The sequence below is a fragment of the Anabrus simplex genome, chromosome 1 (assembly GCF_040414725.1).
Source record: "Anabrus simplex isolate iqAnaSimp1 chromosome 1, ASM4041472v1, whole genome shotgun sequence".
In the NCBI taxonomy this organism is placed as follows: Eukaryota; Metazoa; Arthropoda; class Insecta; order Orthoptera; family Tettigoniidae; genus Anabrus; species Anabrus simplex.
The window spans coordinates 1,518,212,160-1,518,231,268 of record NC_090265.1 but is presented as its reverse complement, the minus strand read 5'-3'; the positions used below and the strand labels follow the sequence as shown (position 1 = coordinate 1,518,231,268).

Sequence of the window (19,109 nt, the reverse complement as noted above, 5' to 3'; positions counted from 1 at the left end):
TTGTTGACTACTAGTGGTGATGGGACAGGCATACCAGTGAAAAAATAACATTCCCAATGAAAAATATACTATCCTGTCTGCAATAGAAATAGAGGGGACAACTGGAAATCTTTTCAAAGTCGGTCAACCTAAGTGCTAAGTACATGAGCTTTTTTTGTTGCTATTTTACGTTGCACCAACACAGATAGGTCTTATGGCGACTATGGGACAGGAAAGGACTAGGAATAGGAAGGAAGCGGCCGTGACCTTAATTAAGGTACAGCCTCAGCATTTATCTGGTGTGAAAATGGGAAACCACGGAAAACTATCTTCAGAGCTGCCGACAGTGGGATTCGAACCCACTATCTCCCGAAAGCAAGCCCACAGCCGCGCGCCTCTAACCGCACGGCCAACTCGCCCGGTAAGTCCATGAATAATGGGCTTCATAGCCAGCTCCAAAATGTACTGACTATGTGTTACAGTCAGCGAGTTCATATGGTTCACAAACGACTAGTTTAGTCTTACAATATGCGCGGACTCTATTAAATGACAAGTTGTTATCCGTAGAATTCGAATTTCGAACAGTCCCTCGCGTGATAGTTGTCTCTATTAATGCAGATATCAAACAACCCGAAAATAAATTTTTCCTCAAATATAACTTTTTTCCTAAATACCGGAAAATGTTGGACTTACATAATAGTTGTGAATGTGTGGATATCATTGTAATTGGTAATTTATAATTTCACATTTATAATAATAATAATAATAATAATAATAATAATAATAATAATAATAATAATAATAATAATAATTTTAATGCACCACTAACAACTTTTACGGTTTTCGGAGACGCCGAGGTGCCGGAATTTAGTCCCACAGGAGTTCTTTTGCGTGCCTATAAACCTACCGACAGGAGGCTGACGTATTTGAACACCTTCAAATACCACCGGACTGAGCCGGGAACGAACCTGACTAGCTGAGGTCAGAAGGCCAGCGCCTCAACCATCCGAACCACTCAGCCCGGCAATTTCACATTTCTAAATAGGCCATGTTTCAGGACACATAAATAAAAAGCCATCGATCTAACCGATGAAGTTAGGGACGCAACTGGATAACCGGACATCAGGTGTAAGGCAATATACTGAGTTTATTAACACTACAGGTAGATGTATAAATGCGGTCTTCAAAGATATGTTCTTTACATGATTCCACCTGCTTGTTGTCTATTATAGACTATAGTTGTATCTAGTCATGCTGCCTCGTCCGGTTGAATGAAGCGGGAAGGTTATCATGAATGAAGCACTGGTGCGAGGCTACAACCAAACCAGTTTTCGCGCGCCAAACTTACGGGCGGAAGTATACGTCACAGGTAGAGGTCGCATTGCTCTTGTTCGCCGCCACGCCTGGAAACTGTTACACACGACCTGTAATTACAAACAAGGCGCGAACAAGACTAGCACATTACTATTACACAATACAACCCTTTCCAACGCACAAAATGTAATATAACCCTCATCAGTCCCTCGATCCTCATGTATAGGTAGGGACATTACCACCTGCGATTTATTTTCCCATGAGGGAGAGTTAATGGTAGGCTGTGGTACTAGAATGTATAAAGAACTCATAAGAAGAAAACTCTTTGATGGTACTGTTTTCCGAAGTACTGACTAGTTCAAACGAGTCGTAAAAAGTGCATATTTACGATGTCCGCGAATTGTGACATTTTGATCGGAATATTACGCTTCCTGTAACTGCAAGGTGAAGTAATTATTGAGAGAAAACGTCTGAGAATTTTGCCTAAATACAAGCACTTTTAGGGTTAAAAAGTCACAATTCATTACTATACTATTTTAGTTATGAAAAATACCGGGCGAGTTGGCCGTGCGGTTAGGGTCGCGCAGCTGTGAGCTTGCATCCGGGAGATAGTGGGTTCGAACCCCACTGTCGGCAGTCCTGAAAATGACTTTCCGTGGTTTCCCATTTTCACACCAGGCAAATGCTGGGGCTGTACCTTAATTAAGGCAACGGCCGCTTCCTTCCCACCATCGTCGCCATAAGACCTATCTGTGTTGGTGCGATGTAAGGCAAATAGCAAAAAATAAATAAAATATGTAAAACGTTTTGTAGCTCGATTTCTCAACTGTGGCAATCACTATAAACTGCAAAGGGATTATATTTTATTTTAAAATTAAAATGTTCCTTATCATATACAGATAATTGAAATACATCTGGAATTTAGTAGCAGTTGATAAATAAAAGAGGTTACTGAATGAATTGGTAAAATGTTGCATTTTTATGTCATCCCTCGCCTACGAGAAGCGTTTATAACTTCGTTGTCTAGTCTGTTGTCTTTGGTCGATAAGTTTGTGGAGAGTATCTTCAAACCCAGATCCAAACTCTTATTTATATGCGGATGACTACGAGCTCGACCACTGAGTATGCAAACTACAGTAGGCCTATCATGCCTTCTTTCCTGCATACCATAAGAAGAACGGGTTAGTTTTATTTCCCTGTTCTTTTGCCATGTTCTACAATTTGTAGATCAACTTTACATGTTATACAGAATAATATCTGGCAACTCAGACCAACTCCATCTACGTTCGATCTTCCACAGTGATTGGTTTCATGTTGCTCTCGGTTAACTCTCATTATATGAACTACGCTTGTTCCAGTTATACGTTCAAGTGAGCTGTCTACTTAACGTTCATAAACATATTACCAAATTTTGTTTATATAATAAAATTGTCCTCATATCAAAAGTGTTCTTTCTCTTTTGAAAGAAATCACTATAGAATCCACTGGAGGAAATTTAGTAGGCTGCGAAAATATGAGTAGTAATGTCCTGAGAAACTTCCGATGAAAATAAATATTCACATTTTATATGAAAGCAAACAGAAAATAGATTTATTTGCTTATGAATATATTATATTAACGATTGTTACGTACACTATCTACCAAAAAGTAATTGGATATCTGTCCACAAAGTTTGTTCGGTAGTTGTCATCCCTTTAGAACAGCGGCCGCCTTGGCTGCTCCTCTCGAGACCTCCCGCGGCAGTCCAGTTCGTCCTAAAAATGTTCTACTGCAGGCTTTCCCGGACATTTTGTCTCTGAGGCATGTCCAAGGACCCCTTAACCACAGAACATAATACTGCATTCAGTAAAAAAATGAAAAGAATTTTGTAATGATACCATGTTGGACTGTAATTTTTTATTTTATTTTGCTATTTTGTTTTACGTCGCACCGACACAGATATGTCTTATGGCGACGATGGGAGAGGAAAAGCCTAGGAAGTGGAAGGAAGCGGCCGTGACCTTAATTAAGGTACAGCCCCGGCATTTGCCTGGTGTGAAAATGGAAAACCACGGAAAACCATCTTCAGGGCTGCCGACAGTGGGGCTCGAACCCACTATCTCCCGATTACTGGATACTGGCCGCATTTAAGCGACTGCAGCTATCGAGCTCGGTATACTGTAATTTACGACGAATCTATATATTTAAAAAAAAATTATGAAAAGTAAAGTCAGTCAGTCTGGCCATTCTACCCGGTCGATTTCCTTAATTCTGTTTTTTAACTGAAAGGTATTCATGCACAGATTTGTCATCGGGTACTATAAATCACTTAACTTCCGCCTTCCTCAAATTATTTGATTTTTTCAATTTTTTTGTCTTTTTGAAGCAATCATATCTTTGGTTCTAATTGAGGTTCGGAGTTCGTTTTCATCTAAAACACTCAGTGGATCAAGTCCTTTTATTTCAGCTCTTAAATATTCAAATTGGATGATTCTGAGGAAAGTTATGAGTGCACATTCAATTAGACATCTCATTTCTTCAACACTTTTTCTCATTGAAGCAATCATATCTTTTCTTCTAATTGAGGAACGCAGTTCGTTTTGGTCTAAAACACATTCTTTTGAGGTAATAACTACTTAAATTGGTAGATTCTGAGAAAAGTTATGAGTACATATGTCTCCATGACGAAGATCTTTGAAGGACTTTTTAACAGTTCGGCGCGTAGTGTTGTTCCAAGGAACGTTTAATTCAATTTCCTTGTGTGATGTACTTTCAAGTGTTTTGTTGACATAATATTAGATTCCGTTACCACAGGAGATCATGTGCTTTATTTCATTAACTCGAAACTTTGCAAATACATCCGTGAGGATAGTAACGAACAGCACCATACTTTGTACCTTGCGGGCGGAGCCAGCGGGAAACTGCTAGTATTTAATTAATTTGAAAGTTTGATTTACCTTAATTTACATGAAGATATTTTATACATGCACTGAAATTATAAAACAGTGTGATACTTGGCTAATAACTACTACAACAGTCTGGATCTGGAAATTTACTTGAAAAAAATCATTCGTTGCAGTTGTTGGATCAATGGAACGGATGGTGGTGTTTTACAAGCGTAGCCTTTCGAACCGAAGATCAGACTCTACATTAGCTCTGCTTTTGTATTTCGTTTACATTTGCATGAAAGTAGAAAAGGTACTCTGATATGGCTATGTTTTCATGATAGGCATTAAACGCAGTATTTCCTTTCTAGAAATTGTCGGGTATAGGGGGTGTCGTGGACATAAAAGTCAATCAGAGACGTGGAGTTGTGACACATTCATGGGACTTTTAAAACATGCCACTCCATCCGATTCTCCACCGTATCAAACTTCACTTTATTTTTCACTTTTTCTCTCCCAATATACTTAGGCTAGTTGATCTTTTTTTTTTTTTTTTTTGCTAGTTGCTTTACGTCGCACCGACACAGATAGGTCTTATGGCGACGATGGGACAGGGAAGGTCTAGGAGTGGGAAGGAAGCGGCCGTGGCCTTAATTAATGTACAGCCCCAGCATTTGCCTGGTGTGAAAATGGGAAACCACAGAAAACCATCTTCAGGGCTGCCGACAGTGGGATTCGAACCTACTATCTCCCGAATACTGGATACTGGCCGCACTTAAGCGACTGCAGCTATCGAGCTCGGTAGGCTAGTTGATCTTCCTCAATGGAGAGCAGTTTCAAAGAAGAGATTTCTCACGATATTTTCTCAACCAGAGGTGGAAAATATGGTCTGAGTGTGAATCCTAGCAATTGCAAGTGTCTCACAATTACATCACTTGCACTGCCTTGTAGTATGTCTTCTTTTTCCGCTGCTAATTTATACCATATAGTGGCCAAGTTAAGAGTCACACACACTGTACGTAAGTTATAAAACAGTGAAGATACAGTTACTAAATTTAGCGTAATGGTCTATGAATTGTGAGTGTACAAAACAATTAGGCTCTTTAAGTACTTACAACTTGCATTATTATTACGGACTCCTTTGATAATTGTCGCTACCCCCAGGGCCGGCCAGTCCAATCGGAAAATGGTTTTTTGTTGTTGAATTTTTACAATGGCTTTACGTCGCACCGACACAGATAGGTCTTATGGCGACGACGGAATAGGAAAGGGCTACGAGTGGGAAGGAAGCAGCCGTGGCCTTAATTAAGGTACAGCCCCAGCATTTGCCTGGTGTGAAAATGGGAAACCATGGAAAACCATCTTCAGGGCTGCTGACAGTGGGGTTCGAACTCACTATCTCCCGAATGCAAACTCACAGCTGCGCGCCCATAACCACACGGAGAACATTGTTGTCGGCGTACCACTGCATAGTAGCCCCTGAAACATAGCACCTAGCATTGTCATCCTCGAAGTAACAAGGGTCCATTTCGTAAAAACGCCACAATGATGGGAGCATTTCATCATCCAGAATATTACAGTATGCCCCTATGTTCATGCTACTAGGGACAAAAACCAGCGGTCCCACGCCGGAGGACGAGAACCCCCCCCCCACACACACACACACACCATCCCTCCACCACCACCACCACCACCAGCAGCACCGAATTTCCTGGTTGGCACTATACACTCCGGCAGAAGCAATTCCCCGGGAAGACGCCACACCCATGCAGAAAAGGTACCAAGAGTTGTACAAGTGTAGTCATTCACACCCATACACGTCCATCGGACCGAAATAATGTCAACCTCGACTCACCACTACACAGAATCGATCTCCACTGCACTAGTGTCTAGTTGCGATGGTCCAAACATTCCGAGCTGTATTGTCTGTCGTGATAAGGGGATTATGTGCGGCTGCTCTTCGGAATATCCGAGCTGGTAGGCCTCTGTACGCAGGTTCCATTGGAAACAGGTACTCCTGTTGCTGCACGAATCACCTATTGGATAATAGCCATCGGCTGTGCCCTATTTTTTACAATTTCACGTTTCAGGATGCGATTTCTGTCCGTCAAAACTTTATGTCGCCCGGAACGTGCACCAGTCGCACAATTACCAACCACCTTCCACCTACGCAGAACGAATGCTGGTATTGATTTGGATATGTTTAACTTCACTGCAATCGCCCTGTTAGACAGTCCATTGAGGTGGCATGCCCTTATCGAAGTCCAATAGACATGTACTTCGTGCTTTCTCTTTGTCAACCGGTTCTCGTACGTCCTGAAGCATATGTCGGCCATACAAGTCAATTACCAATCCTCACATGTGCTCAATTACATTTTGGTAGATAGTGTATCTGTCCGGCTGTTTGGTTGAATGGTCAGCGTCGTCAGAGGGTCCTTGGTTCAATTCCTGACCGTTTTGGAGATTTTAACAGCGTCTGGTTAATTTCTCTGCCTCAGGGACTGGATGCCTCAATACACACCTCTTCATTTGTACCCAGCACACCAAACTGCCCATCACCACAAACACGCAATCATGAATACATCCCTCCGCACAGGGTTGGCATCTGGAAGGTAGTAAAACAGCACCCAATCCACATGTGCCATACAGTTCGCACCCGTACTCAAGGACGGGAAGAAGAAGAAGAGGCCCGAAGAGCCGTGGCCAACAGGCGACCGCTGCTCAGATCAGGAAATGCTGTGTCTCTAGGCCGTTATTTTTGGCTTTCTAGGCCGGGGAAGAAGAAATGTTATGTATTTATATGCATACTAGCTGATGTACCCGTGCTTCGCTACGGAATTCTGCATTGTATACAGAATTCTAGGGTAGGTAGTGTACACTTTGTGAGTAAGATTGTATTAACTTGCATAGTTCTCTTAACATTACCCTAGAAAAGCGACGGGGAAGCCACCAAATGTCCTTTCCCATATGAAGACTGGGTTAGGCTCACTTGCCTACCACCAATCACAATCAGGTTGGGGAGTTTCCATTATAATGACAGACACTCACTCTCCACCTGTCTTTTTACATCCTCAGAAAGACCGTTTTAGGGGTTTTCCCAAATGAAATGAACATAGGTCATTACAATGAAATACTCGATCAAATGAAAAAACACACATTTTCTCACCTTTAACGAACAGTACTACGCTGCCGATCTAACAGTCCAACGTCCCCGAGTTGGACAGAGCAGACAGCCGTGATCCGTGAATACTCTTCGTCTCTTTTCGGCGGGAGGTGAGGGGTCGAATAGTGGAGAGTCCCAGGGCAAAAACTACTCCTTTTACTAATCTGTCTCCTAGGAGTACCCGATCGGTCAGAAAATCTCAATTCACTACACTGGCGGCGGAAAAATCTGTTTGACTTGGAGGCAATTTTTTTCTCCAAGCCAGAGGAGAAACCCCCTCTTCACTGCTAATTTGGAATAAAATGAATGTAGAATTTAATAAAAGTGAAGAGGAAGAAGTTTTTCTTGAGAAATGGCTCTTTTCAGAGTTGTATTTGAGTTATTTGGTGAATTGTGGTGCTATAATTTGGAATAGGCCTAAATTGTAATTCTAGACCAGGTCATACTACTACTAAGTGAGCCTCTGCCTTAGGCCTAAGTGTGCACACTGCTCATTCAAAACAGCGCGTCAGAGTAGGGATCGAATACTATGATGAACCAATGTGTTACGTACCAGCAGTATCAGAAAATGTATGAAGCAGAACAACGGCATGCTAAAGAGGAAAGTTTTCTAACTCCCCACCTATTTCCCGCCAATATTCTGTCAGGCTGTTATACTCGGTACGCAGCAGTAAGCCCCTCTATCGGAGTTGAGTGGCAGAATAAGAGACAAAGAACATCACAACAAACAACGGTCAGTGTAATGTTATTGTTGTTCAATGTTATGCGCTTTCGATATTGTAGACCTTCACATTTAGTTTTCTTCTATGAAATAACACTCTTATTATAGTCGGCACGGTAAACCTGAATAAAACATAAATGATCGGAAATTGTATTCTCTACAACTTTTGTTATGTAGTACTTTTTGATAGGACCAATAGCATAGGTATTTGAAAATTAAAACGCCTTCCCCTAAACTACAATTTCATCTAGGGTGAATAAAATTGTTTATAGCTTAGACTGTAGTTTCTTATTCCCCGACTCTATATACCGACTTTAATTATGTTAACCTACATTCTCGTGGCTCGGCGTTGATATGGACTTAGCAACAAAAATAAAAATTTATGAACATCTGTGTTATCATAGCCGGTACGGTAAAAATGTGTAAGACATAAATGATAGGAAATTTAATTATATATAACTGTAGTTATGTAGTATTTTCGGTAGGACCACTAATAATAGTCTATGAATATTTGAGAATTAAATTTTAGGCCTTCTCCTAAACTACCATTTTACTCAGCGTGAATAAAATTATTTACAGCCTAGATAGTAGTGGCTCATCCCTCGACTTTACGTACCGATTTTCACTGAATTCTCTTCAGCCGCTTTCTCGTGATGCGTGTACATACAGACAGAGTGACAGACATACAGATAGAAATTACGGAAAAGTAAAAAGTGCACTTCCTTATTACTGAGGACATGACCGAAACAGAAATACCATTCTTTCCAAATTCTGAGCAATGTACAGACAAAACTCTTATTTTGCACATATAGAAATAAGTTCCGATTATTATTATTATTATTATTATTATTATTATTATTATTATTATTATTATTATTATTATTATTTCATCTTGGAGTCTTTGTGGACCATGATCAACAGCACTGTATACTTTACGGGCGTTTTATTACTTGAATGGCAATGGTACTTGAACTCTTGTGAGAGCTGTACTTGTAATCTTCAGAACTGAAAAAGAAAAAAGAAAGGAAGGAAAAACGAAAAAAAAAAAAGAATGGCCTATCTATTAGGTATTATCCAAGCATTCAACAGAAGTTATAGTGAGAAACCATGGAAGAAATATCAGCAAGACAGTCGACGTTGGGATTTTAGTATTATTTTACCCTCGTCTCGCAATATTTTTACTATCTTCCAGTCCTAACACCTAGGATAAAGAACCCCATGGTAGAATTGAGAATGGAACCCCATCAAAACATACGAGAAAATACAACATCTAAGGCACTTTAGTTGTTGTTACTGACACACATTTTTTGATCAGTGCTGAGCAAGTTTCTGTCATGCTCTTAGCTTGCATTACTAAACGATGTATAGCGACTTTATGCTACGATATTTGGGTATAGACAAACACAAAAGCTCAATAGTAGGCTAATGCTTTTAGTATATCATTCAAAAATATTTTCTTTTCTATTTTCTAGGAAATCAAGTGTATTTGCGTACCGTTCAGCAACCTTCTAGTGATGTCCTTGTTCTTGATTCATGCAGCTCTTTATTTTCTTAATATAATAAGTACTAGGGTGATCGCCGACGTCTGGAGGACCGGATTTGCACTAGGAGGAGGAGGAGAAGAAGAAGAAGAAGAAGAAGAACCACAACCCATTGGCGCTGCTACAACACTGCCTACCTGTTTTACCAATTAAATACAAATGTACTGGTCTGTTATAATAGTTAGGCATGTCATCGTGACCGTAGGGAGGAATTTCACAGCGACGGAGATTATTTTAATAGAAACGTGACCGTCAAGACATATCGTACGGTATCTTTCACCTGGAAGGTCATGTTCCTGTCGAGGAAGAGTAAACAGCTGTTTTAAAGTGACAAGTCTTTCACCCTCATCAGATGTCAGTCGTTACCTGAGCGAGACTATAATGGACAGATAGTTGTCAAATTAAATGTACAGTTGCAACAAAGGATACCAAGTATTTTATTTGCAATATAACCGGTCGGGATTTTTGCCTCAGACTGTTAAATGCTGTATCAATGGGAGTCAAAGCATGTTCTCGATTTTAAAGAATGTATCATAACAACATAGAAGTCTGCTCTTCATGCTGGGACAAATTTAACTCGAACTGACTTAACCAACTGAGAGATCAAGATACAACAAGACAGACACTATAGGATGGTACTGCTAATGAGGATGGTAATTAATCAGTGTATAGCATAAGTAAGCCCAGCTGTTTGGCTGAATGATCATCGTACTGGCCTTCGTTTCAGAGGGTCCCACGTTCGATTCGCAGTTGGGTCAGGGTTTTAGCGGTGTCTGGTTAATTCCTCAGGTTCGGGCGCTAAACGGTTGTGTTCGTCTAGATCAGGGCCTCTCAAACGGCCACGCGTGCAAACTGAGGCGCAGAGTTCCTGTGCACAGTGTATCGGTGCCATTCGGCTCGGCTCGGACCAACGCTTCGTTTCTGGGCTACTCGGCTAAGCTCGGCTCAACTCGGCTCAACTCGGCTCGGATTTGGAACGCTACGGAGCAAGTGAGGAAGAGGGAGACAGGCGCTACTGCTCCAAATCGATGAGTGGGGTCTGCACTCTGGTCAACCAAGCGAAGTCGTCTTTTGCACCGTCCACAGTGCATTCACCAGGTGCATGCACTCTGAGAGGTCCTGGTCTAGATACACACATTCATTTACATCCAACACATCACACTACCCACCACAAGAAAAATGAAATAATGAATGCATCCCTCTACACAAGGCTGGCGTCAGGAAAGGCCATACAACTGGGCTTAACCCACATAAAAGGAAGTTATTCAGCTAAGTTGTCCACATCAAATATCTTCTGATCCGTTAAAAAAATATAGACATTCCGTTAAATTATTTAATTGCATTAAAGGGATCATAAAACACTGTCCAATTCGTCTCTATCGCGTATGTAATTGCCCAGAAATCAGTAGCAACTTTGTCTTTTAGAATGGGAATATATTAATTTTACCGAACAGAAAAACTAAGAATCGAGGGACAAATAAGTTATGTGCTTATTTTGCAAATCCAACGAGTACTTTCGGAGATATTACAGGGTTTATATATGTGTAGGTATTAGACAGAAAGCGATGCATCACTCGCTTATGATGCTGCGTGACTCACACCTTTTTGATAAACACGTATAGGCCTACCTAGCTCTTATCTCGAGCGGGCTCCGAGAAATAACAGTATGATGTACAGCATTTCAGAGTTACAAAACTTTTGTTTCATTGGCGTTGAACTGGAAAGAGATAACACAATGAAACTGTAATAATTCAGTTCCTTTATTGGCCTTCTCAAGAATACACAGTACATGAAATTAAGTTAACAACTTTAAAATACAATGAAAGAGAGGGTCATTGGAGAAAAAATGGACGCAAAAAATTAACGGAGAACGTTATTGTTGGGCTCTTTGGTCCTCCTCAAAACCAACATGTAAGACAGGTATTGGTCGAGTTGAGAATAAATTACGCTGGTATGTTAGCAAACACCACTGATTAGACAATATGGTTCAGGTATTTTTATTTTTAGGCGCATTGTTTCTTTTTCCCCCTTCTTTTTGCTAGTGGCTTTACGTCGCACCAACACAGATAGGTCTTATGGAGACGATGGGATAGGAAAGGGCTAGGAGTTAGAAGGAAGTGGCCCTGGCCTTTATTTAAATACAGTCCCAGCATTTGCCTGCGGTGAAAATGGGAAACCACGGAAAACCGTATTCAGCTGTCGGTAGCCCTGAAGATGGTTTCCCATTTTCACACCAGGCAAATGCTTGGGCTGTACCTTAATTAAGGCCATGGCCACTACTTTCCAAATCCTAGCCCTTTCCCATCCATGCATCGCCAAAAACCTTCAGTGTGTTTGTGCGACTTACCCCACTTTTAAAAAACCAGGTTACGTGATTCTCTTCAACGCCCTGTGAAATGAAAAGCGCTTCAACAGCTCCAGTTCACGGTGTAGAGGAACTGACTTCGAGTACAGCCGTACACTGGAAGGTCACGAACAACTTGTCGAGACAATTGACTGGCACGGTTGAGGAAGTTTATCAGACGGTGGAGGAGGTGATAATGTCCTTGAAACAAACCGGAAGAAGAACGAAACGCCGGATGCCACTATCACAAGTATCACACAAATCAATGGAGCAGGTTTAGTCCGGTGGCGACAGATGCTGCAGTCACACAAAGAAACCACAACCGGTTATGTGACTTATTTTATTTATTTATTTAAAAACCAGACTTCTTCGTTGGAGACTGATTAATGATAAAGAGAATCCCATTCCAAATGAAGTCTTGCATTTCCTCTGCGTAGCAACTCGGAGCAATTACTGAACATAAATCAGTGAATATAGTGAAACTGTGCGCGCCTCGCCAACAAAAGATCTGGAGTTGAAGGTTTCATTTTGTGCTGTTACTTTAAAGGGCTCACCAACGTTTTTGAGTATACGTCAAAATAGTGTGACAAGCAATGTTGATCAAACTGAAAGTTATTCAATCCTTGATTCTGTGGAGTTTGCCGTAGCATGCGTAAATGTAATTGTTTGAATCCTGGATAGGTGTTGGTGTCTCGGAATTTTGAATGTTGTTACCGTAAGTCCGCAATGTCCTGGTATCGAGCTCATATCCTAGTCCAATCATGAATCCCGCTCACCTATCTTGTTGTTCTTCACTTTCCCCACACCCTAGTGGGATCGCCGGTGCGATTGGTGCGACTTTGCCTAGTCTTACGGCCGGACACCCTTCCCGACGCCAATCCTATGTGGAGGGAGGTACTGAACTATTACGCATTCTGTGGTTGTTGGTGGAGTGCTCTGTGTGTGTGTGAATTATAAAGTATATATTAAGATAATTACGAACAACCAGATCCCGAGCCAGATGAATTCATTATACTAGGCTAAAAATCTTCCGCCCGGCCGGGATCGAACCCAGCACTCTCTGAGCCGAAGGCCACTACGTTGACCTCTCAGCAAAACAGCTGGATTGCACACCTATGGAGGCGACTAAATGTGGATTGTAGAAGGCCTTCTTATTTTATTTCTTCACATTTGTAAACAGTATGTGGTACATTCGTAAGTCAAGATTCGAACATTCAAGATAATTCTGAAACCAAATAAACTTGGAAGAGATTTAAGAAATGTTTTTATTTTATTCCTTTGCTATTTGCTATCTGCTTTACGTCGCACCGACACAGATATGTCTTATGGCGATGATGGGATAGGAAGGGCCTAGGAATTGGAAGGAAGCAGCCGTGGCCTTAATTAAGGTACAGTCCCGGCATTTGCCTAATGTGAAAATGGGAAACCACGGAAAACCATCTTCAGGGCTGCCGACAGTGGGGCTCGAACCCACTATCTCCTGATTACTGGATACTGGCCGCACTTAAGCGACTGTAGCTATCGAGCTCGGTGATTTAAGAAACCCTCACCTGTATAAAGAGAGGATCCTTCTATCAAACATTCCTTTAAATAATAATAATAATAATAATAATAATAATAATAATAATAATAATAATAATAATAATAATAATAATAATAATAATAAAATGCCGTTTTTATTTCATATATACAATTTGAAAATAAACTTTTGTCCCATACTTCTCGTTTTCATCTCGGATTTGGGAACAAGCTTATAAAATGAGTTTAATTGAACTTCTGTCTTTTAGCTTGTTATGGCATCACAAAAAGTAGGATGAACATTTTAAGAAGGTCATTATTTAACCTGAAGTAAGACGGGACTGTAACTTGAGTATAAATTATCTTCATAATGCAGGGTGGAGTGATAATTTATACCAAAGTCTGAATATGAATTCTGATATGATCACCTATTAAACTGTATAAAACAAAAGTAGTAAAAAGGATGATAACAGACATATTTACGACTGAAATGAATGAGATGAGGCACGGATAGAAAACGCTGGAATCGAAGATGGTGGACTACAGTAAATGGCTTCAGTCATGAACTTACCCGAAACGAGTTAAACCAGAAAACATGTCCTCGAGGGGTAAATGCAGCATTCTATGCTTAAAGGATTTCAGTCTGACGTGCGTCAACCATAGAAACGTGCATGGAAAAACTGTTTTATGGTATAGGATCACTGCCCGAGGTCTTTCTAGCAGCTTAATCATTGGCAATGTGCCTTACAAGTATGCTAATATACAAGACATCAGGAAATTTCTGGCTTATATTCCATACAAGCATCAACACTTTTAAGATGAAATAAAAACTGGCCTAATGATAGAAACTAATAAGTACCACGTGATGACAAATAAGGTCAATAATGGTTAATTTGAGTTACATAACGCAGTTTTCTTGTATTTTTTACTCTTATGTCTATGTACCTGTTCAGTTTGTCGATGACAAATGTAAAATACAATCATTATATTGTACGCAACATCCAAATTGATTATCATGAATATTCTCCTCTCTGTAGGACTTTAAATTTTTGCCAGGTACAGTTTTATTTATTCTCTTTTTTAAAATTTGCTTTACGTCCCGCTGACACAGATAGGTCTTCTGGCGACGATGGGATAGGAAAGGGATAGGAGTGGGAAGGCAGCGGCTGTAGTCTTAATTAAGGTACAGACCCAACATTTGACTGGCGTGAAAATGAGAAACCAATACAAACCATTTTCAGGGTTGCCGTCAGTGGGTTTCGAACCCCTACCTCCCGAATGCAAGTTCATTGCTACGTGATTCAAATCGCGTAGCCCAACTCAGTCGTCAAGTGTTTTGAATTTTCTATAGAAAATGCCAATGTTTGTTTTTACATGAAGTATTTTATAATCCTGAATTTACAAACATAACTCGTTACAAGTAGTAACTGTTCATAAAAGATAAAAGAAAAACGTAGAAACGTTGTACATCCAACAGATCTGATGTACTAGTGTTTTCACTTTACGACTCACTATGTACAGTATGTACAAGCCAATGATAGGTGCTTCATTCGTACGTATTGAGGAGTCCTTTAAACGCTAACTGAAGTCGAAAAAAAGAATATAAACAACATTCTCGATTAAATTACAGTTGCGATAAACGGTATTCTGAAAAAAGAAATCAGCTCCCGGACGAAACTACCTAAACATCAGTCTGTTTCCAGACCGACTTTTCTGTAGGTGAGTGAAAGCTGGGTGAACTCAGGATATCTTATTCTTAAGTTGGAATGTGCAGACGTGAAGGTAGCGAGAGTGACTGCTAGTAAAAATAGGTGGGAACGATGATGATGAGGGTAACTGGATTGAGGAGCTAAAGGTTAAGATCGGAATGAACTCGATGGATGAAGCTATACGTATAAAACGGCTTCGGTAGTGGGAGGCGAATGGAGGAGAAAAAATAATAGTGGACTCAGCTATGTAGGGTAAGATAAACAGAGGGAGAACAAGGAGACGATTCGGTTTTTAATGATTTAACGATAACAGGCATGTAAGTAAACGAGGTCACAAAGCTAGTAACAGCTAGAGGCTTGTGTAGGCGCTTAGTTGATTTACAGGGGCTTCCAGACTTAACGCTGAAAGGTACAGCAGTCTGCAATGAAGATATATGCATTTATGTATGTATGTATGTATGTATGTATGTATGTATGTATGCAAAGCGTAGGCTGTTAATAATGTTATTTGCTTTACAAGGAGTGTGAACGCGAGGATCATCAAAAGAGACAGAAGTATTCAGTCAGCAGTATGTAAGGATTGTTGGTTCCAAGGATAATTCCCAGATAGAGGAGGTGACTCATACTAGAAAAGTATTAAAATTTACCTATGGTAACAATTACATTCACAGTGATAAAAAAAATTGAAAACTAGAAAAGCTGCTGGAAATGATAAGATTTCTGGTGATATATTAAAGACATTGGGTTGGGATATAGTACCATATCTGAAGTACGTTTTTGATTATTGTTTGCATGAAGAAGCTATACCAATGAATGGAGAGTTGCTTTAGTAGCTCCTGTGTATAAAGGAAAGAGTGATAGGCATAAAGCTGAAAATTACAGGCCAGTCAGTTTGACTTGCATTGCATGCAAGCTTTGCGAAAGCATTCTTTCTGATTATATCAGACATGTTTGCGAAATTAACTGGTTTGATAGAAGGCAGTTTGGGTTTAGGAAATGTTATTCCACTGAAGCTCAACAAGTACGATTCCAGCAAGATATAGCAGACGCCCTAGATTCAAGAGGTCAAATGGACTGTATCGCGATTGACCTATCTAAGGCATTTGATAGGGTAGATCATGGGAGACTATTGGCAAACATGAGTGCAATTAGAAAATTAGAGTTGGCGGAGCTTTATCTGTCTCTGTAACCATTAAGAGAGGAATTCCTCAAGGCAATATTATTGGACCTTTATGTTTTCTTACATATATCCATGATATGTGTAAAGAAGTGGAATCAGAGATAAGGCTGTTTGCAGATGATGTTATTCTGAACAGAGTAATAAATAAGTTACAAGATTGTGAGCAACTGCAAAATGACTTCGATAATGTTGTGAGATGGACAATAGGCAATGGTATGATGATAAACGGAGTTAAAAGTCAGGTTGTGAGTTTCACAAATAGCGAAAGTCCTCTCAGTTTTAATTACAGCATTGATGGGGTGAAGGTTCCTTTTGGGGATCATTGTAAGTACCAAGGTGTCAATATAAGGAAAGATCTTCATTTGGGTAGTCACATAAATATGATTGTAAATAAAGGGTACAGATCTCCGCACATAGTTATGAGGGTATTTACGGGTTGTAGTAAGGATGTAGAGGGCTTATAAGTCTCTGGTTAGACCCCAACTAGAGTATGCTTCCAGTATACGGTACCCTTACCAGGATTACGTGATTCAAGAACTGGAAAAAATCCAAAGAAAAGCAGCTCGATTTGTTCTGGGTGATTTCCGACAAAAGAGTAGCGTTACAAAAATGTTGCAAAGTTTGGGCTGGGAAGACTTGGCAGAAAGGAGACGAGCTGCTCGACTAAGTAGTGTGTTCCGAACTGTCAGTGGAGAGATGGCGTTCAATGACATCAGTAGACGAATTCGTTTGAGTGGTGTCTTTAAAAGTAGCAAAGATCACAACATGAAAATAAAGCTGGAATTCAAGAGGACAAATTGGGGCAAATATTCGTTTATAGGAAGGGGAGTTAGGGATTGGAAAAACTTAGCAAGGCAGATGTTCAATAAATTTCCAATTTCTTTGCAATCATTTAAGAAACGGCTAGGAAAACAACAGATAGGGAATCTGCCATCTGGTCGAGTGCCCTAAATGCAGACCAGTAGCGAGTGATTGATACGTCCCACTAACTACTTTTACGGTTTTTCGAGACGCCATGGTGCCGAAATGTTGTCCCGCAGGAGTTCTTTTAACTGCCAGAAAATACACCGACACGAGGCTGACGTATTTGAGCACCTTCAAATACAACCGGACTGAGCCAGGATCGAACCTGCCAAGTTGGGGTCAGAAGGCCAGCGCCACAAACGTCTAAGCTACTCAGCCCGGCGCGTTACAAGAATCAATGGCTAGTTGAGAATTGTAGGTCCATCTTTGCTGTACCCCACTCCACACACACTCAGAACTCCAGATCAGAGTCCGAACCTGAACCCAATCGAGCATCTGTGAAGAGAGCTTAAGCAACAGTGAGATAATGCGAAATTCGTAGTAAGACTGGTTAGAAAGAATATGTTACGGGAATGGTAAAGTATTACGTCAGAGACTACGAGAAGATTGGTCCATTTCATGCCAAAGAGGTTGAGAGAGGTGATACATAGAAGGGGTATGCATACGAAGTGTTAAATCAGTTGTGACTTTGTTATAAGATTTATTTATTTGTCAGTGTATGAATACTTATTTCACAGTGCAAAAGAGCACTTAACGGTATGTTTCTGGATTGTGTTTTGTAAATGCTTGTTTTTATACTTGTATATATAAACTTACAAATCCAATGAGTGTGTTTGTTTTCATAACGGCAAAAATACACTGCAGTGTATGAATACTTATTTCCATGACTAAAGCGATCTCGTTGACTTACACCTGGAACGAATTCGCGATCTTGGGTGGTCAAGGTTAGTTATCAATCAGTTAAGCCGCCCAGGAAGAGCAGTGAATGCATTTACCATTCTCACTTCCCGGGAAGTGATCACTGATGACTGACAGCTACAGATTTCGACAACATATTCTAGAGGTAGTGTAGAAATTGAACCAAGGCTCTTCCAGGGAAGTCAGGGTACAGCTCAGCACACAATTAATGACAAGAAAATGTTCTCTCTTAATATCGTGTAATTTTTCTTCGCAGCGCTATGGTTGGGTAATACACAAATGGTGGTCATTACCGGGCGAATCCAAGCTCTACAGACCTACACGGCACGCAGACTCCATTCGCAGGAAGTCGCAAACCTATCAGTTGACCGTATCTTCCACAGGATTTTATGAAGTGGCTGGGGAAACATGATTCCCTCTGAAATTATCTGTACAAAAGGAGCATGTTATCGTCTAGTATTACTTCCTGAGCATTCGGTCACGTTATTCAGTTTTAAAATGTAACGCCCAATTATGCTCATGTAAGTAAACCGTGGCACAACAGCACTTTGTGGAGTAAGATATACTGGCGTGTCCTGACGAGATGAAATCAGTTCGTACCACTGTGGATCGGTGGTAGATTGTCGACCTCTGGATCCCAAAATCGCGGGTTCAAAACAGGCAGAGATAGTCGGAATTTTGAAGTTCATTCGACACGCCATGCCGTTTGGTGTCGGCATGTGAAAGATCTCTGGCGATCATTTGGTGTCTACCCGAGAAAATTAATTAAAAGCCACAGATCGCCTATGAAAGATCCTGTTTACTCTGCCATCTGGTAGAGTAAAAGAGGAACTTCGAAATTGACGCACAGGCAGCCTGGATGGCGACAAATAAAAATGATTACACACGATAGCTAAGGCCATACGTTCTATTATTATTATTATTATTATTATTATTATTATTAGCCAGAGTCAGCAATTGAAGCGTACATCACTTGGGATACAATAAGCAACCTTAAATATAAGGTCAGTGATGCAACTATTGAAGTTGGCAAATAAGGATACCCCGAATATAC

General features: G+C 40.5%; 2 protein-coding genes across 4 annotated transcripts in view; one reads left to right on the top strand and one right to left on the bottom strand.

Annotated features, from left to right (window-relative positions):
* The window catches only part of LOC136858458 (elongation factor-like GTPase 1), a 400,027-nt gene that overhangs the window by 314,996 nt on the left and 65,922 nt on the right, over window positions 1-19,109 (bottom strand). The window lies entirely within an intron of this gene.
* Window positions 1-19,109, top strand: part of aos (protein argos) — a 103,076-nt gene that overhangs the window by 48,758 nt on the left and 35,209 nt on the right. The gene's annotated exons all lie outside the window — the stretch shown is intronic.